This window comes from Stegostoma tigrinum, chromosome 21 (assembly GCF_030684315.1).
Source record: "Stegostoma tigrinum isolate sSteTig4 chromosome 21, sSteTig4.hap1, whole genome shotgun sequence".
In the NCBI taxonomy this organism is placed as follows: domain Eukaryota; kingdom Metazoa; phylum Chordata; class Chondrichthyes; order Orectolobiformes; family Stegostomatidae; genus Stegostoma; species Stegostoma tigrinum.
The window spans coordinates 55,884,240-55,896,593 of record NC_081374.1 but is presented as its reverse complement, the minus strand read 5'-3'; the positions used below and the strand labels follow the sequence as shown (position 1 = coordinate 55,896,593).

At 43.0% G+C, this 12,354-nt stretch overlaps 1 protein-coding gene across 8 annotated transcripts in view; it reads right to left on the bottom strand.

The window, feature by feature from the left end:
* LOC132210852 (utrophin-like) overlaps positions 1-12,354 on the bottom strand; it is a 245,844-nt gene that overhangs the window by 120,845 nt on the left and 112,645 nt on the right. For 4 of the 8 annotated variants that reach the window (XM_059653524.1, XM_059653525.1, XM_059653526.1 and 1 more), the window contains exons 1-6: positions 11,186-11,280; positions 8,255-8,416; positions 2,925-3,021; positions 2,718-2,811; positions 2,565-2,596; positions 1,887-2,051 (exon numbers count right to left, since the gene is read on the bottom strand). The gene's annotated coding sequence lies outside the window, so the exon portion shown is untranslated. Of the gene's footprint in view, positions 1-1,886; positions 2,052-2,564; positions 2,597-2,717; positions 2,812-2,924; positions 3,022-3,401; positions 3,421-8,254; positions 8,417-11,185; positions 11,296-12,354 lie in introns of those variants that run through there. The other 4 variants (XM_059653531.1, XM_059653529.1, XM_059653530.1 and 1 more) reach the window with 4 other exon arrangements.

Here is a 12,354-nt window from a genome sequence, read left to right as displayed (position 1 = left end):
CTCCACATGTCTGCTGTGCCCTTTCTGTGGAACAATTGCTCCCAATCTGTACTTCCCAACTCCTGTCTGACAGCATCATAGTTTCCTTGACCCCAGTGAAATATCTTCCCCTTGTAACTGCTCCTTTCCCTTTCCATGGCTATGGTAAATGTGAGGCTGTTGTGGTCACTGTCGCCAAAGGGCTCTCCCACCACGATATCTGACACGTGTCCTGGCTCATTGCCGAGCACCAAATCCAAAATGGCCTCCCCCCTTGGCCTGTCCCCATACTGAGTAAGGAAACCCTCCTGAACACACCTGACAAAAACGGCTCCATCCAAACCATCTGCACTCAGGAGGTTTCAATCTATATTGGAAAAGTTGAAGTCACCCATAACAACAACCCTGCTACGTTTGCACTTTTCAACAATCTGCCGGCCAATGAGTTCTTTGATCTCCCTACTGCTATTAGGGTCCGTAGAAAACCCCCAGTGAGGTGACTACTGCCTTGCTGTTCCGAACTTCCACCCATACTGACTCAGTCGACAAACCTTCCTTGGCAACATCAGCCCATACCACCTCGGTAGACGAGTCCTCAGAGGTTGTTTCAGCCGCTGTTATACTGTCCTTGACCAACAAAGCCACACCTCCCCCTCTTTTACCACCTTCCCTGACCTTAATCAAAGATCTAAACCCTGGAACCTGCAACATCCATTCCTGACCCTGCTCTATCCATGTCTCCGAAATGGCCACAACATCGAAGTCCCAGGTACCTATCCAAGCTGCAACCTCACCTAACTTATTCCGGATACTCCTGGCATTAAAGTCGTCACACTTCAATCCAGCTTGCTGTCTGCCAGCACACTCCTGTGATAGTGAGGTCCTGACCATGTCCTCCCTACGCTCATCCTCCTGTGTACTAGGACTACACCTCAGTTTCCCATCCCCCTTCTGAGCTCGTTTAAATCCACCCGAATGGCACTAGCCAATTTTCCACCCAGGATATTCGTGCCCCTCTGGTTCAAGTGGAGACCGTCCTGTTTGTACAGGTCCCACCTTCCCCAGAATGAGCCCCAATTGTCCATGTACCTGAAGCCCTTCCAACTGCATCATCCCTGCAGCCACGTGTTCAGCTGAAATCTCTCCCTGTTCTTTGCCTCGCTATCACGTGGTACGGGTGACAAACCAGAGATGACCACTCTGCTTGTTCTAGCTCTCGGCTTCCACCCTAGCTCCCTCAAATCCTGCCTGACATCCCTATCCCTCTTTCTACATATGCCATTGGTGCCTATGTGGACCACGACTTGGGGCTGGTCACCCTCTCCCCTCAGGACCCGAAAGAGACGATCCGAGACATCACAGACCATGGCACCTGGTAGGCAATACACCAATCGTGAGTCTCTTTCGTTCCTGGCAAATCTTCTATCAGTCCCTCGAACTGTTGAGTCTCCAATGACTATCACTCTCTTCCTGTCCCCCCGCCGTCCCTTCTGTGCAAGAGGGACAGACTCGGTGCCAGAGATCTGCACCCTACCGCATGCCCCTGGTAAGTAGTCCCCCGGAACAGTATCCAAAACGGTATACTTGTTTTTCAGGGGAGCAACCACAGGGGATTTCAGGGGAACGACCACAGGGGAAGGTTGGTCAAGCTACACCGGGTAAACGTACATTTTTGGCTGAAGAAACATGTGTTTCAGTGTGAGCTAATGGAAGAAGCCATGGAGTCAAAGCTAAACATTTCGACAATAAGACAACCATTCTTAAAAGCAGCAGAGAGCATGAAAAAGAAATGAGCGGCTTTAATATCCACTTAAAATTTATGTGGAATATCAGATGGAATTTTCTTATTGACTCCATTGTGCAATCATGTCAATCTAAAAATGTTAACTGCATTCATTAATACTAACCAGAAACGGACTTTGTAGTAAATGGTTTGACGATTTTCTGGATCTGGAACATCCCTTTTCCTTCTCCAACGAAGATCGTACCAACCTATGGAACAAAACTGTGAGTCAAACGGACACGACTCGTAATCTTTAAATTCCTCATCAAAACAGTCTAATCGTATGGTTCTGTGCAATAAAAGAGAAAGAATAAACATGTTTCCCACAATTTTGCTGATGTTTACGAACAGAATGCACAAATTCAAAAAGTTTGAGCTGGCATGTTTGCTTCCTCCAGCCTGTTTAAACTGTTCCATTCAATGTGAAATTTGTGATACGTTTTAGCACACAGGTCTATTTGATCTGTGCCACCACCTTCGATTCGTCATACATGCTTTCCCCACCTTCCTGTAATACATTCCTTGAAGTGTTCAATGAGATTTTGATTTTAAATCTTATCGTCATATTCTTTTGATTCTCAAGCATCAATGAATCTGATGTTGCCGCCATTCCATGCAGTGCATAGCACGTCAAACAGGAGTCTTACTCTTGCCATGAGCACTGAGGTAGTACGGGATCATAACTGTCTCACAGTTCAGAAAGAAATTCTACATATAGGGCTATGTAGAGTCATGCAGTTAATTTTATTTGACATGCTATTTCTTTTCTTCACAAATATGCTGGATTTAAAGTGATCTTCACCCTCATTTAAAATGAATCCAATATCCAACCATCTGTAAAACAAGCATATCCAAATTTTAGTTTGAGTTTAGTGTTTCACAAATATATTACTTTTTAAAAAATTATATTTGAGTCAACATTAACATTTCATTCCCTGACAGCGGGTGAACTTACTTTTAAACTCCCATTTTCCTTCGGTATTAACGGAGAGGTGAGCCTTTTTGCAAGCACCGAAAGTCTCCACCAGTTTACGCTAAAACTTGCGGAACTGTAAGTTTCACAAATATGTTCCTATTAAACACTAATTCCTATTGAAGCAGTATGAAGCTAAATTCATTCAACTGGACAGCAAAAACGGTCAAGATTTTAAAAGCAAGTTACCATTTTGAAGTCACTCTTCGAACTAAATTCCATCTTGGTGTGTGAGAGTCCATAGGTTCCTCACTCTCAACGAACCAGTCAAAGTGTCATGCAATTACTGAAACACACAGACAAAAAACATCAATGTTAACGGTCACGAAGATTTTGAGAGTGATTTGGAATTCGTACTCAATACCCCCTGGGGAAAATCTGTTCCAATCTGGATAGTACTCACTTATTACCATCCCACCTACCTTCCCCAGCACCTCCTCCCCCTCCACACTATTTGTTTCTGAGCTCCCTTCCACCCTCCATTTCTCAGGAAGGGTCCTGACCCAAAACCTCAACTTTCCTCAGCCTCTGATGCTGCCTGCCCTGCTGTGTTCCTCCAATGTGTTATCTCAGACACCAACATTGGCAGTTCTTACTATCTGGATAAATCATTCTCACCTTGTAACAAGTGATTTTAGGAATCACTTAAACACTCAAAGTACTCACAGTCAGTGTCCCATTTCCTTGACCAGTCAATTTGATGTGAATCTTTCTTCCAAGCGGAAGCTATAACAACAATTATATTTGAGAATCAAACTCTTCATTGCATCACCAATATTTCCTTGTCTGTTTGAAACATAAGATAATGAAATAATCATGGACAGATTGGCCAACAGTGTAATTTAATGCGTGTTACAACCATTGAAGTGATCTTTAAAAAGCTGTTGTCATACAACACACCACTTTTTGAGATGCAGTGATGAACAAACTTCCTGAGACGCAAATAATATATGCCGAATTAATTCCAAAGAATACCTTTACAATTAAAAAGAAGCTAAAAATTTCTTTACATTGTCATGCTTGTCAGATTGCTATTAGTCAATGGAAATCGTGCAGAATAATTATTTATTCCCAGATGAAAAGGAAGCGTATACATTTCATTTTCACATCTTATCCAAGAGAGAAAAAAAAACACCTTCATGAATGCATTGTCAAACAAGAAGACTCACAAAAAAAGTCATTTGGCCCATTGAATTTCCTCCATCATTCGGTGAGATCATGGTTGATCTCATTACATTTATCACGACACAACATTTCCACCAAACCCTCCTTATAGCTAATACATTCCGATCCAAGTAACATCCTGGTAAATCTCTGTTTCTGGGCCATGCCTTGTCTTTCTAAATATTTTTTCAGTCATCTACAAATTTAGCCACAGCACATGCACCTCTTTCCTCCAAGTCATGAAAAAACAAGCACAAGAGCTGTGGTTCCTTCAGCGCGACCTCATTTCTTACTGACAAGCCAACCCTGGCATCTCTGTCTATTTGTATCGGAGATAATGGGAACTGCAGATGCTTCAGAATCCAAGATAACAAAGTGTGGAGCTGGATGAACACAGCAGGATGAAGACACAGAAGTAGAAGGGTCTCGGCACGAAACGTCAGCTTTTCGCTCCTGAGATGCTGCTTGGCCTGCTCTGCTCATCCAGCTCCACACTTTCTTATCTCTGTCCATTTGCCTGTTCTTTCTATCGGACATGAATCATTGGCTATTTCGTTCCCAACACTTATCCCCGAACAACCATCTCTCTGTGATACCCAGAGTGATGTATCTGTCAATTTCAATCTGCTCCACAAACTCATTCACTTTGTTTCATACACTCCCTGCAATTCAATACAAGATCTTCAGTCTGGCATTTACAGCCACCCTTCTTATCTGCTGCAGCTGAAGTGAGACTCCTGACCATTTCCATACTTTTTGTCCTATTACTTGCTCTGGCAACTTTGCTGAGCACTTACCAGCTTCTAACTCTTTCCACAATTTTCCATGCAACTGAGCTCACCCGCTCCACACTTTTTATTTTAACACCCTACCCCAAGACCGAGCCCTGTATTTTGCCAGGATACTTGTCCCAAAATGATTCTCATCGAGCCTATAACACCAAGAATGACTCACTCCTTCCCTGTACCGATGCCAATGTCCCATGAATTCAAACACATTTCTGCCAGGCCACCATTTAAACAATGCATTTGCATCTATAATTATGCTCACACCGTGCCAAATTGCTCAGATAATAATCCAGAGATTATTACCATTCTGGTTCTGCTTTCTCATTCAGCACCTCGGTGCTCATAATCCCTCAGCAGAACCGCTTTCCTCTTTCTTCCATATCAATTCTACCTGTGTGTACCACAATAGCTGGATTTCTACTCCTCCCACTTCAAGTTCCTTTGTAGCCGAGATGGAATATCCTGAACCTGGGCACCAGGCAGGCAACACGACTTTTGAGACTCTCGATCCTAGTCACAACGAACAGTTTTCATTCCCCAAACTACACTACCTCTGATTATAACTACATTTCACTTTTTATCCCCTCCTGAATGTCCCCCCTGTACCACAGTGCTATCGTCAGTTTACTCATCTTCCCTATACCCTGCACTCTCATCCACACACGAAGAAAGAATCTCAAAGCTGTTAGATAAGATCAAAGGCCAAGGTTCCTTCTGCACTACATTCTGGATCCTTCCACCTGCCCTGTTCGTTGTCACAGTCTCACGTCTCTGGCCACTGACCGAGTTTCAGCTAGTTAATCTAAGATGTGTGACTGCCTCCTGAAGCAGAGCAATCCCTGCTAACTCTGCCCCACACGATTTGTTGATTGGTCAAAACTGAGATTCCAGTTCATCAACCCTGAGCTGGAGTATGGGGTCTGACCACTCCGCCTTCATGTAGGTATAAATCATCATCTGGCCTGGCATCTCCATTTCAATTACTTCGATCTTAATTTGATTTGAAAACATTCTGGTCTTTTAGTTTGTAGCCTGTAAATATTTCTCCGATTTACTTTCAATCTGAAAGCTACCGATAATAGATTCTTAAACCAGAAGCGATCACCAACGAATGAGCCTGATTCACCCTCCGGGTCCCTGATTCTGGCTTCAATTTACTCTGTCTCAAAAAAAATGCTTACAAACTATCAGGCAAAAAAAGCAAGCAAATGGCACCTCTTACACTCTGCACTGACTTACCGCATTGCCACCAAGTTCCCCAAAATATATATTCACTTGGTGCATTTCACTCGAGATGTGATCTCTCCTTCCAGAACGTGCAAAGCATACTGATCCAAAGCAATATACTACCTTCAAAACCTCAGCTCTCAGCTTATTACTTTTGAGTATATTCTCAAATGCTTTCTCCAAGTCCAAACACAACACATTTACTGGTTTTCCTCTATTAATTCTCCTTCCAAAACTTCCTCCAAAAACCCAAACAAATTAGCCAGACACAATTTCTCTTTCAGCAGGCTGTGGTGATTCTGTTTGATTAGATTCTGATTTTCCAAATGTCCTGCTATTATTTTCTTCACAGTTGATTGCCACCTATTTCCAACAATAGATGTTAGGCTGGTTCGGTTGTAGTTATCTGCTTTTTGCCTCTCTCCTTTTTAAATAGGGATATCACATCGGCATTTTTCCAGCCCTCAGATGCTTCTCTCGAATCTAAAGCTTTTTGGGAAATTACAATCAACGCATACACCGACTCTGAAGCTCATTGTTTAGAATCCTAGAAAGTAAACCATCACGGCAAAGAGTCTAAGCTGCTTTCACTCCATTAGATTGTCTACTGCTCCTTCTCTCATGGTACTGATGGTGTGGTAGTGATGTGTTTAATTCCTCCCTGTATTCTTTACTAATAAGGGGATCCTTGAAGTATCTTCCACTGGAAAGACTACCCTTCTCTCATTGTCGTTGTTCCTTGATTTAAAAATTAACCTGGCCATCTCAGCCGAGCATATAATTAATGGCATTACCTCTAAAACCTTCTCTGCTAAAGTGTTCAATAGATTGCTACAACCTGAAACATGTAATTCTCCCCCTAAATTAATAGGCAACCAATTTGAAAATGTGGCCTCTGGTCGCAAAATCTTTGACAAATAGGAGTAATCTCTACGGATATACACTATCAAGTCTCTTAAGAATCTTAAATGTTGAAAAAATAAGATTTTTTAAAATCTTATAAACGCCAATGAATGTCGTCCCAGCCTGCCCAACATTCTTACGCATGGCAATTCCCTCTGCCATTTCCGAAATCAACCCAGTCAACATGAGGTGTACGGCCTCCGCAGCATTCACTCTGTGGCCGTACATGACTTTAAGTTACCATCCTGCTGCTACTTCTCGACTTCTATTTGTGATGCAGTCCTCTGTCCATCCTAACATACTACTCTTGAACACATGGGCTCTTTTCTTTTGAGACACCTTATGAGCTGTACCTTATCAAATGCTTTGTTGAAATCTCAATGGACTACATCAACTGGTGGTCCTTCATCAGTAATGTTTGTTTCCTTCTCAAAGCACTGTAGCAAGTTTGTCAAGTATTATTTCCCCTTTATAAAAGGATGTTAACTCTGTAGGATGTTATAGCACACTAAGTACCCTGTTATTTCATCTTTCATTGCCGGCATGAACATCTACCCAGGTTGACCTAAATTGGCAATACTTGCTTGCTATTTTGTCGAAGTATCTTTGTAGTAATGGTGTTATGTTCACAATCTTTCAATCCTCTGAGAATTTTCCACAATCTAAGGATTCTTGGAAGATTATCATCAGTGCCTCCATTGTATCTGTAGCTGCATTGTTCAACATGAGAGGATACAACTCATCATACCCCTTGGATATTTTCTCTACTGATTGGAGTCATGTTTGGAATTCTATGCAGTGACATTCATTTTTAACAGTTTGCGAAATACTACCAGGAACAGAAATTGTGATCCAGCTGCAACTAAGCGATAGCTTTCAGCACAGAAGAAAGTATTTGAATTCATTATGACCCGAATCACTCCTGAAAAGGGCAATACAATTTGCCTCAGTCCATAATGTTCTTTCTCGAACATCCTGAGATGTATTATCTGTATTTCTTCAAATTTACCACAGATTCTGTTTCAATCACCCTTTCAGCAACACGCATGACAACATTTCGGCATTCTTAGTCCCCCTGTAGCCTCCGTTGCACGTGTGCATTGTTAGACGATTATTTGTTTGTGTGCCTGCTTTTTTGCTCAAATGGTTAAAGGTAAGTTGGTGTTCTTTTGTCATCAGAGCTATTGCCTCCTCATTCTCATCTTCCTTGTTTTATCCCTCTGCTGGAATATTTAATTTGTTGACATATCTGAAATATGTTGTTGAATGGATTGGGTTTTGTAACATTGCATTCCCCATAGACCATCTACCGATACTGTTGCTTGTTCTGACAGTTATTATCTTGCAGAGTGGAAAATGCAGTTTGAAAGCAATGGAACATTATTGATGAAGAAGTTGATGCATAAATTGCTGCGATCTTCCAAACTACAAACTCACCCACAATTCTTTCTCGGTCAGAGCATTATGCCGGCGCAAATGAATCGTGTTCTCAATGGGACTTCCAAAACCATGGAATTGAATTTGCATGTTGATTTCTTCTTCCCTCTTCAGAAATGCAATGTCGTATCGTGATGAAGCTTCCAAGGCAATGATTGTGTCCTTCAATGAAGGGAAAAGTGACTTTTAGATTCATGGAAATATTTCAGTACTTCCACATACATGAAATACAAACATTCTCCCTGCATGCTGACCCAAGTCCGCAAGACTAGGGCATGACCCAGTCTCATTTTATCGTATCTTTCCGATTTTACATGCCACGGGATAATCATTCAGGTGTAACAGAAATGTTGATCATGGAAATTTATCACCGTTTTAATAAATAATGGCAAATTTTCAACATCTTGCAAGTGTGTGAAGGCTCAATCTCATGACACCTTGCCTGCTGCACAAAGACATTCTTACACTGCTTTGAGTGTTAGGGCTCAACCAAAACACAATCATTACACAAATGCATCAACACGCTACTTTCAATAGGATCTGGCGCAGGCTTGGAGGGCCGAAGCGCCTGTTCCTGTGCTGTAATTTTCTTTGTTCTTTGACCAGATAAAAAGGAAAAGGGAGGTGTAGAACAGTCATCAAGGGAACAAGAGTCCCTGTGGACGCACTAACGTCAACCAGGCCAACATCCCCAGCACTGAGGCACTGACCATCCTCGATCAGCTACAATGGGCTGGACACTTCATCTGTATGACTGACACGAGACTCCCCGCATGTTCTCATCCCAGCTTCAAAACAGCAGGCGAGACCCAGATGTGCAGAGGAAGCACTCGGTGATAAACTCAAGTCCTCAATGGCGAAGTGCGACATTCCTGCAGACACCTGGGAATCGCCGGTCTCAGACGGCCGAAAGCCTGAAGAGCACCTGGGAAGGCATCAAACACTTTGCGGCTTGCTTTTGGAAGCAGCGGAAGCCATGCAGCCACACCAACACCTCCCTCACCCCTTCCCACGACTGCCTTCTGCCCCGAGTGCAACAGAGCCGACGGTAGCTGCATCGGTCTGTGCAGCCGGCGATCAATTCAGCCTGAGAGTGGGAGAGTGTCATCCATATCTGCGAGAAACCACCATGATGATGATGATGTATAGTGTGCAGGGGCATCTCGTCACAGCAAATCAGAGAACAAATACAGGGCAACAGAACACTGGTGACCAAGATTAGGATGAGGGAGAATCTCAAAATCTTCTGCAAGTGTCTCAGAGGGAAAGAGAAAACCCAGGGAAAACCAGGTCTCATTAGGGATGAAGAAGCAAATGAACGGTTTGAACTGGAGGGCAATGTCAGGTGTTAAACGAGAATTTCACATCAGCTTTTACATGTGAGAAGGAGCACACAATTCTCGGACAGAATTAACAGAGACTGGGGAGATGTTCGGTGTTTTGGTGAATTTAAAATTGGACAAATCCCAGGTTTGGATGAGGTGTATGCCACGATGCCCAGGGAGATGAGAGAAAAAATTCCACTCGCCCTCATACAGAGCTTTCAAAAGTACCAAAGGACTGGAGAACAGGTAACATAGTTCCACTTATCAAAATGCGTGACAAACATAAAGCAGAGTATTACAGACCGGTGAGTATCACATCAGTAGATAGGAAAATATTGGAGAAAATTCTGAACGGCAGACGTAATTTCCATTTCAAGAAGTGGGGTCTGATCAGCGACCGTCAGCATAGCTTTGTCAGAGGGAGGTCACGCCTCACAAACTTAGATGATTCTTTCAAAGAGGTGACAGAGTGTGCAGATGGGAGTTGATGTAGTGAAAATAGATTTCAGCAAAGACTTGGACAGGGTCCCAAATGGGAGCGTGGCAAAGAAGGTAAAGCTCGGGGGGTCCAGGAAAATACAGCAAGTTGAATCCAAAGTTACAGATTGGTCAAATGGGCAGGTCAACGGTAGATGGAATGTTAACCCTGATCAATAAGGCAATTTGGACAAACTAACAAGGCAAGGAATCATTCAAAGAAATGCCAGGACACTAGGAAGATCAGAGGAATGGTGTGATCTTGGGGTGCTTGTCCACAGATTCCTGAACATGGAATGGCAGCTTAAAGGGACAGTTCAGAAAGCATATGGCTCAAGAGCTGTGCAGGACTTTTGTTAGGCCCCAGCTGAAGTGCTCAGTGCAGTTCTGGTCTCTCCATTATAGAAAGGAGGTGTTTGCATTTGAGCATGTGTGGAGGACATTCATCAGGATGTTCTGAGGGGGTGAAGCATTTTAACTCTTGGGAGAGTCTGGATACGTTTGCGTTAGCAATAACTGCTAATGCTGGAGTCTGAGATCACACAGTGTGGAGCTGGGGGAACACTGCAGGCCAGGCAGCATCACTGTTGCCGATCTCCGATTAAAGGTCTAGGCCTGAAACATCAGCTTTTGTGCTCCCGAGATGCTGCTTGGCCTGTTGTGTTCAGCCAGCTCCACACTTTGTTCTCTTGGATTCTCCAGCATCTGCAGTTCCCATTGTATCTAGCATCACTGTTTTATCTGGATAAGGTTGGCTTGTTTTCTTTCGAGTAGAGAAGGTTGAAGGAGGTCCTGAAAAAATTGTTTAGATTAATATGGGTATAGGCGAGGTAAAAAGAAGGTCCATAATGGGGTCGGTCGGGGGGCGGTGGTGGTAGAGGAAGAGATACATACGTTTGAGCTAAAAGCTCAAGGACAATGCCAAAAGGAAAAGTGATGCACAGGCAAAGTGCATGTAAGAATTTAACCAAGGATTAACACCATTGAAGAACTGGTATTTGTGCCAATGCACCAAACCTGCAGATGAAAATGCAGTGTCCAGTTTGATTGCAAACTGCAACAACCACCAGTTAGTAACATGATCAGTGGAAATATCTGAATGCCTGTTGTTGTGATCTCAAGCATTTACCTGCGTCGAGTGAAATCCACCACCATAGTTCTGTTGCATCGTTAGCCACCTCGCAATCGGTGTTGCATAGTCAATATCATTCCTTGACAATGCTTGAAGCAAGGCATAAGCAGTGGTTTCCACAGTCATCGCAGAAGCCTGTGCTGCTTCAATTGGATACGGCTTCTCGTCCTCCAACAATGGAGGCTTTCCAGGAACCAACATCAGAATCTGTCATTTGAGAAAGGGATTAGCTGAGAATAAAGTTTACATCATATAGATTTTTGTTTGCATTTCACCAACACAACAATGGTTTTCTGGTCAAGATCCAGCATTGTCTCACCACTGATGTCGAGAACATTCTCCATACTTCCCGCTCAGTGATGGGTCCTTTTGTTTGGGAAAAATAGGCACCTTCAAATGCAAATGAATCAAGGTGAGCTTTAGTTTCTCATCAGGCTACATGGCAGTTATTACAAGATGTTACGAACAAAAGGTGAAGAGGCAGATCAAACCATTCAGAGCATCAGTCTGGATGATCTTCTTGCCCTCATCCTGAGGAGGCATCACAGATCTTAACTTACACGCAATTCAAGTTATTTCACGCAATGACAAGACTGAATGTTCGGGATACTGCAAATGCCATGGCACCTGGCAGCATCCGACAAACTGTATTGGAACAATGTGCCCCAAGGTCAGCACACCAACAGTAAATGTTTTCCAGTACATTTTTAAACACTTGCGACACTCACATTTCAGAGAAAGATGACCTATCATGTAATAGTCAGACAAATTGTGCTGACCAATTATGGCCTCAATGTATTCTATATCATCAGCAAAGCAATGCAACATCTGGATGACAGTGCTGTCAAACAGTTGCACACTAAGGCTCAGTTTACTTTTCGTCAGGCTCACACTTCTCATAACCTCATTCAGGATTTACCACAAATATGATCAGAGATCCTGAGCTTGAAAAGGAAGGAAAGTGCAATCTGTCCTTTCCACCCTGGCAACTTCTGATTGAATGTGGTGTGAAGCAGAGGAATAGAAAATTGAGTCAGTGGCATTCACTGGATACCTGCACTGGTTGAAGTCATGTCTTCATTTGAACCAAAGTGGAGACATGAATGTTCATTGAATATTGTCCAGGTGTCCAGCAGAATTCATGACTTTTCCAACAGTGAAATCAA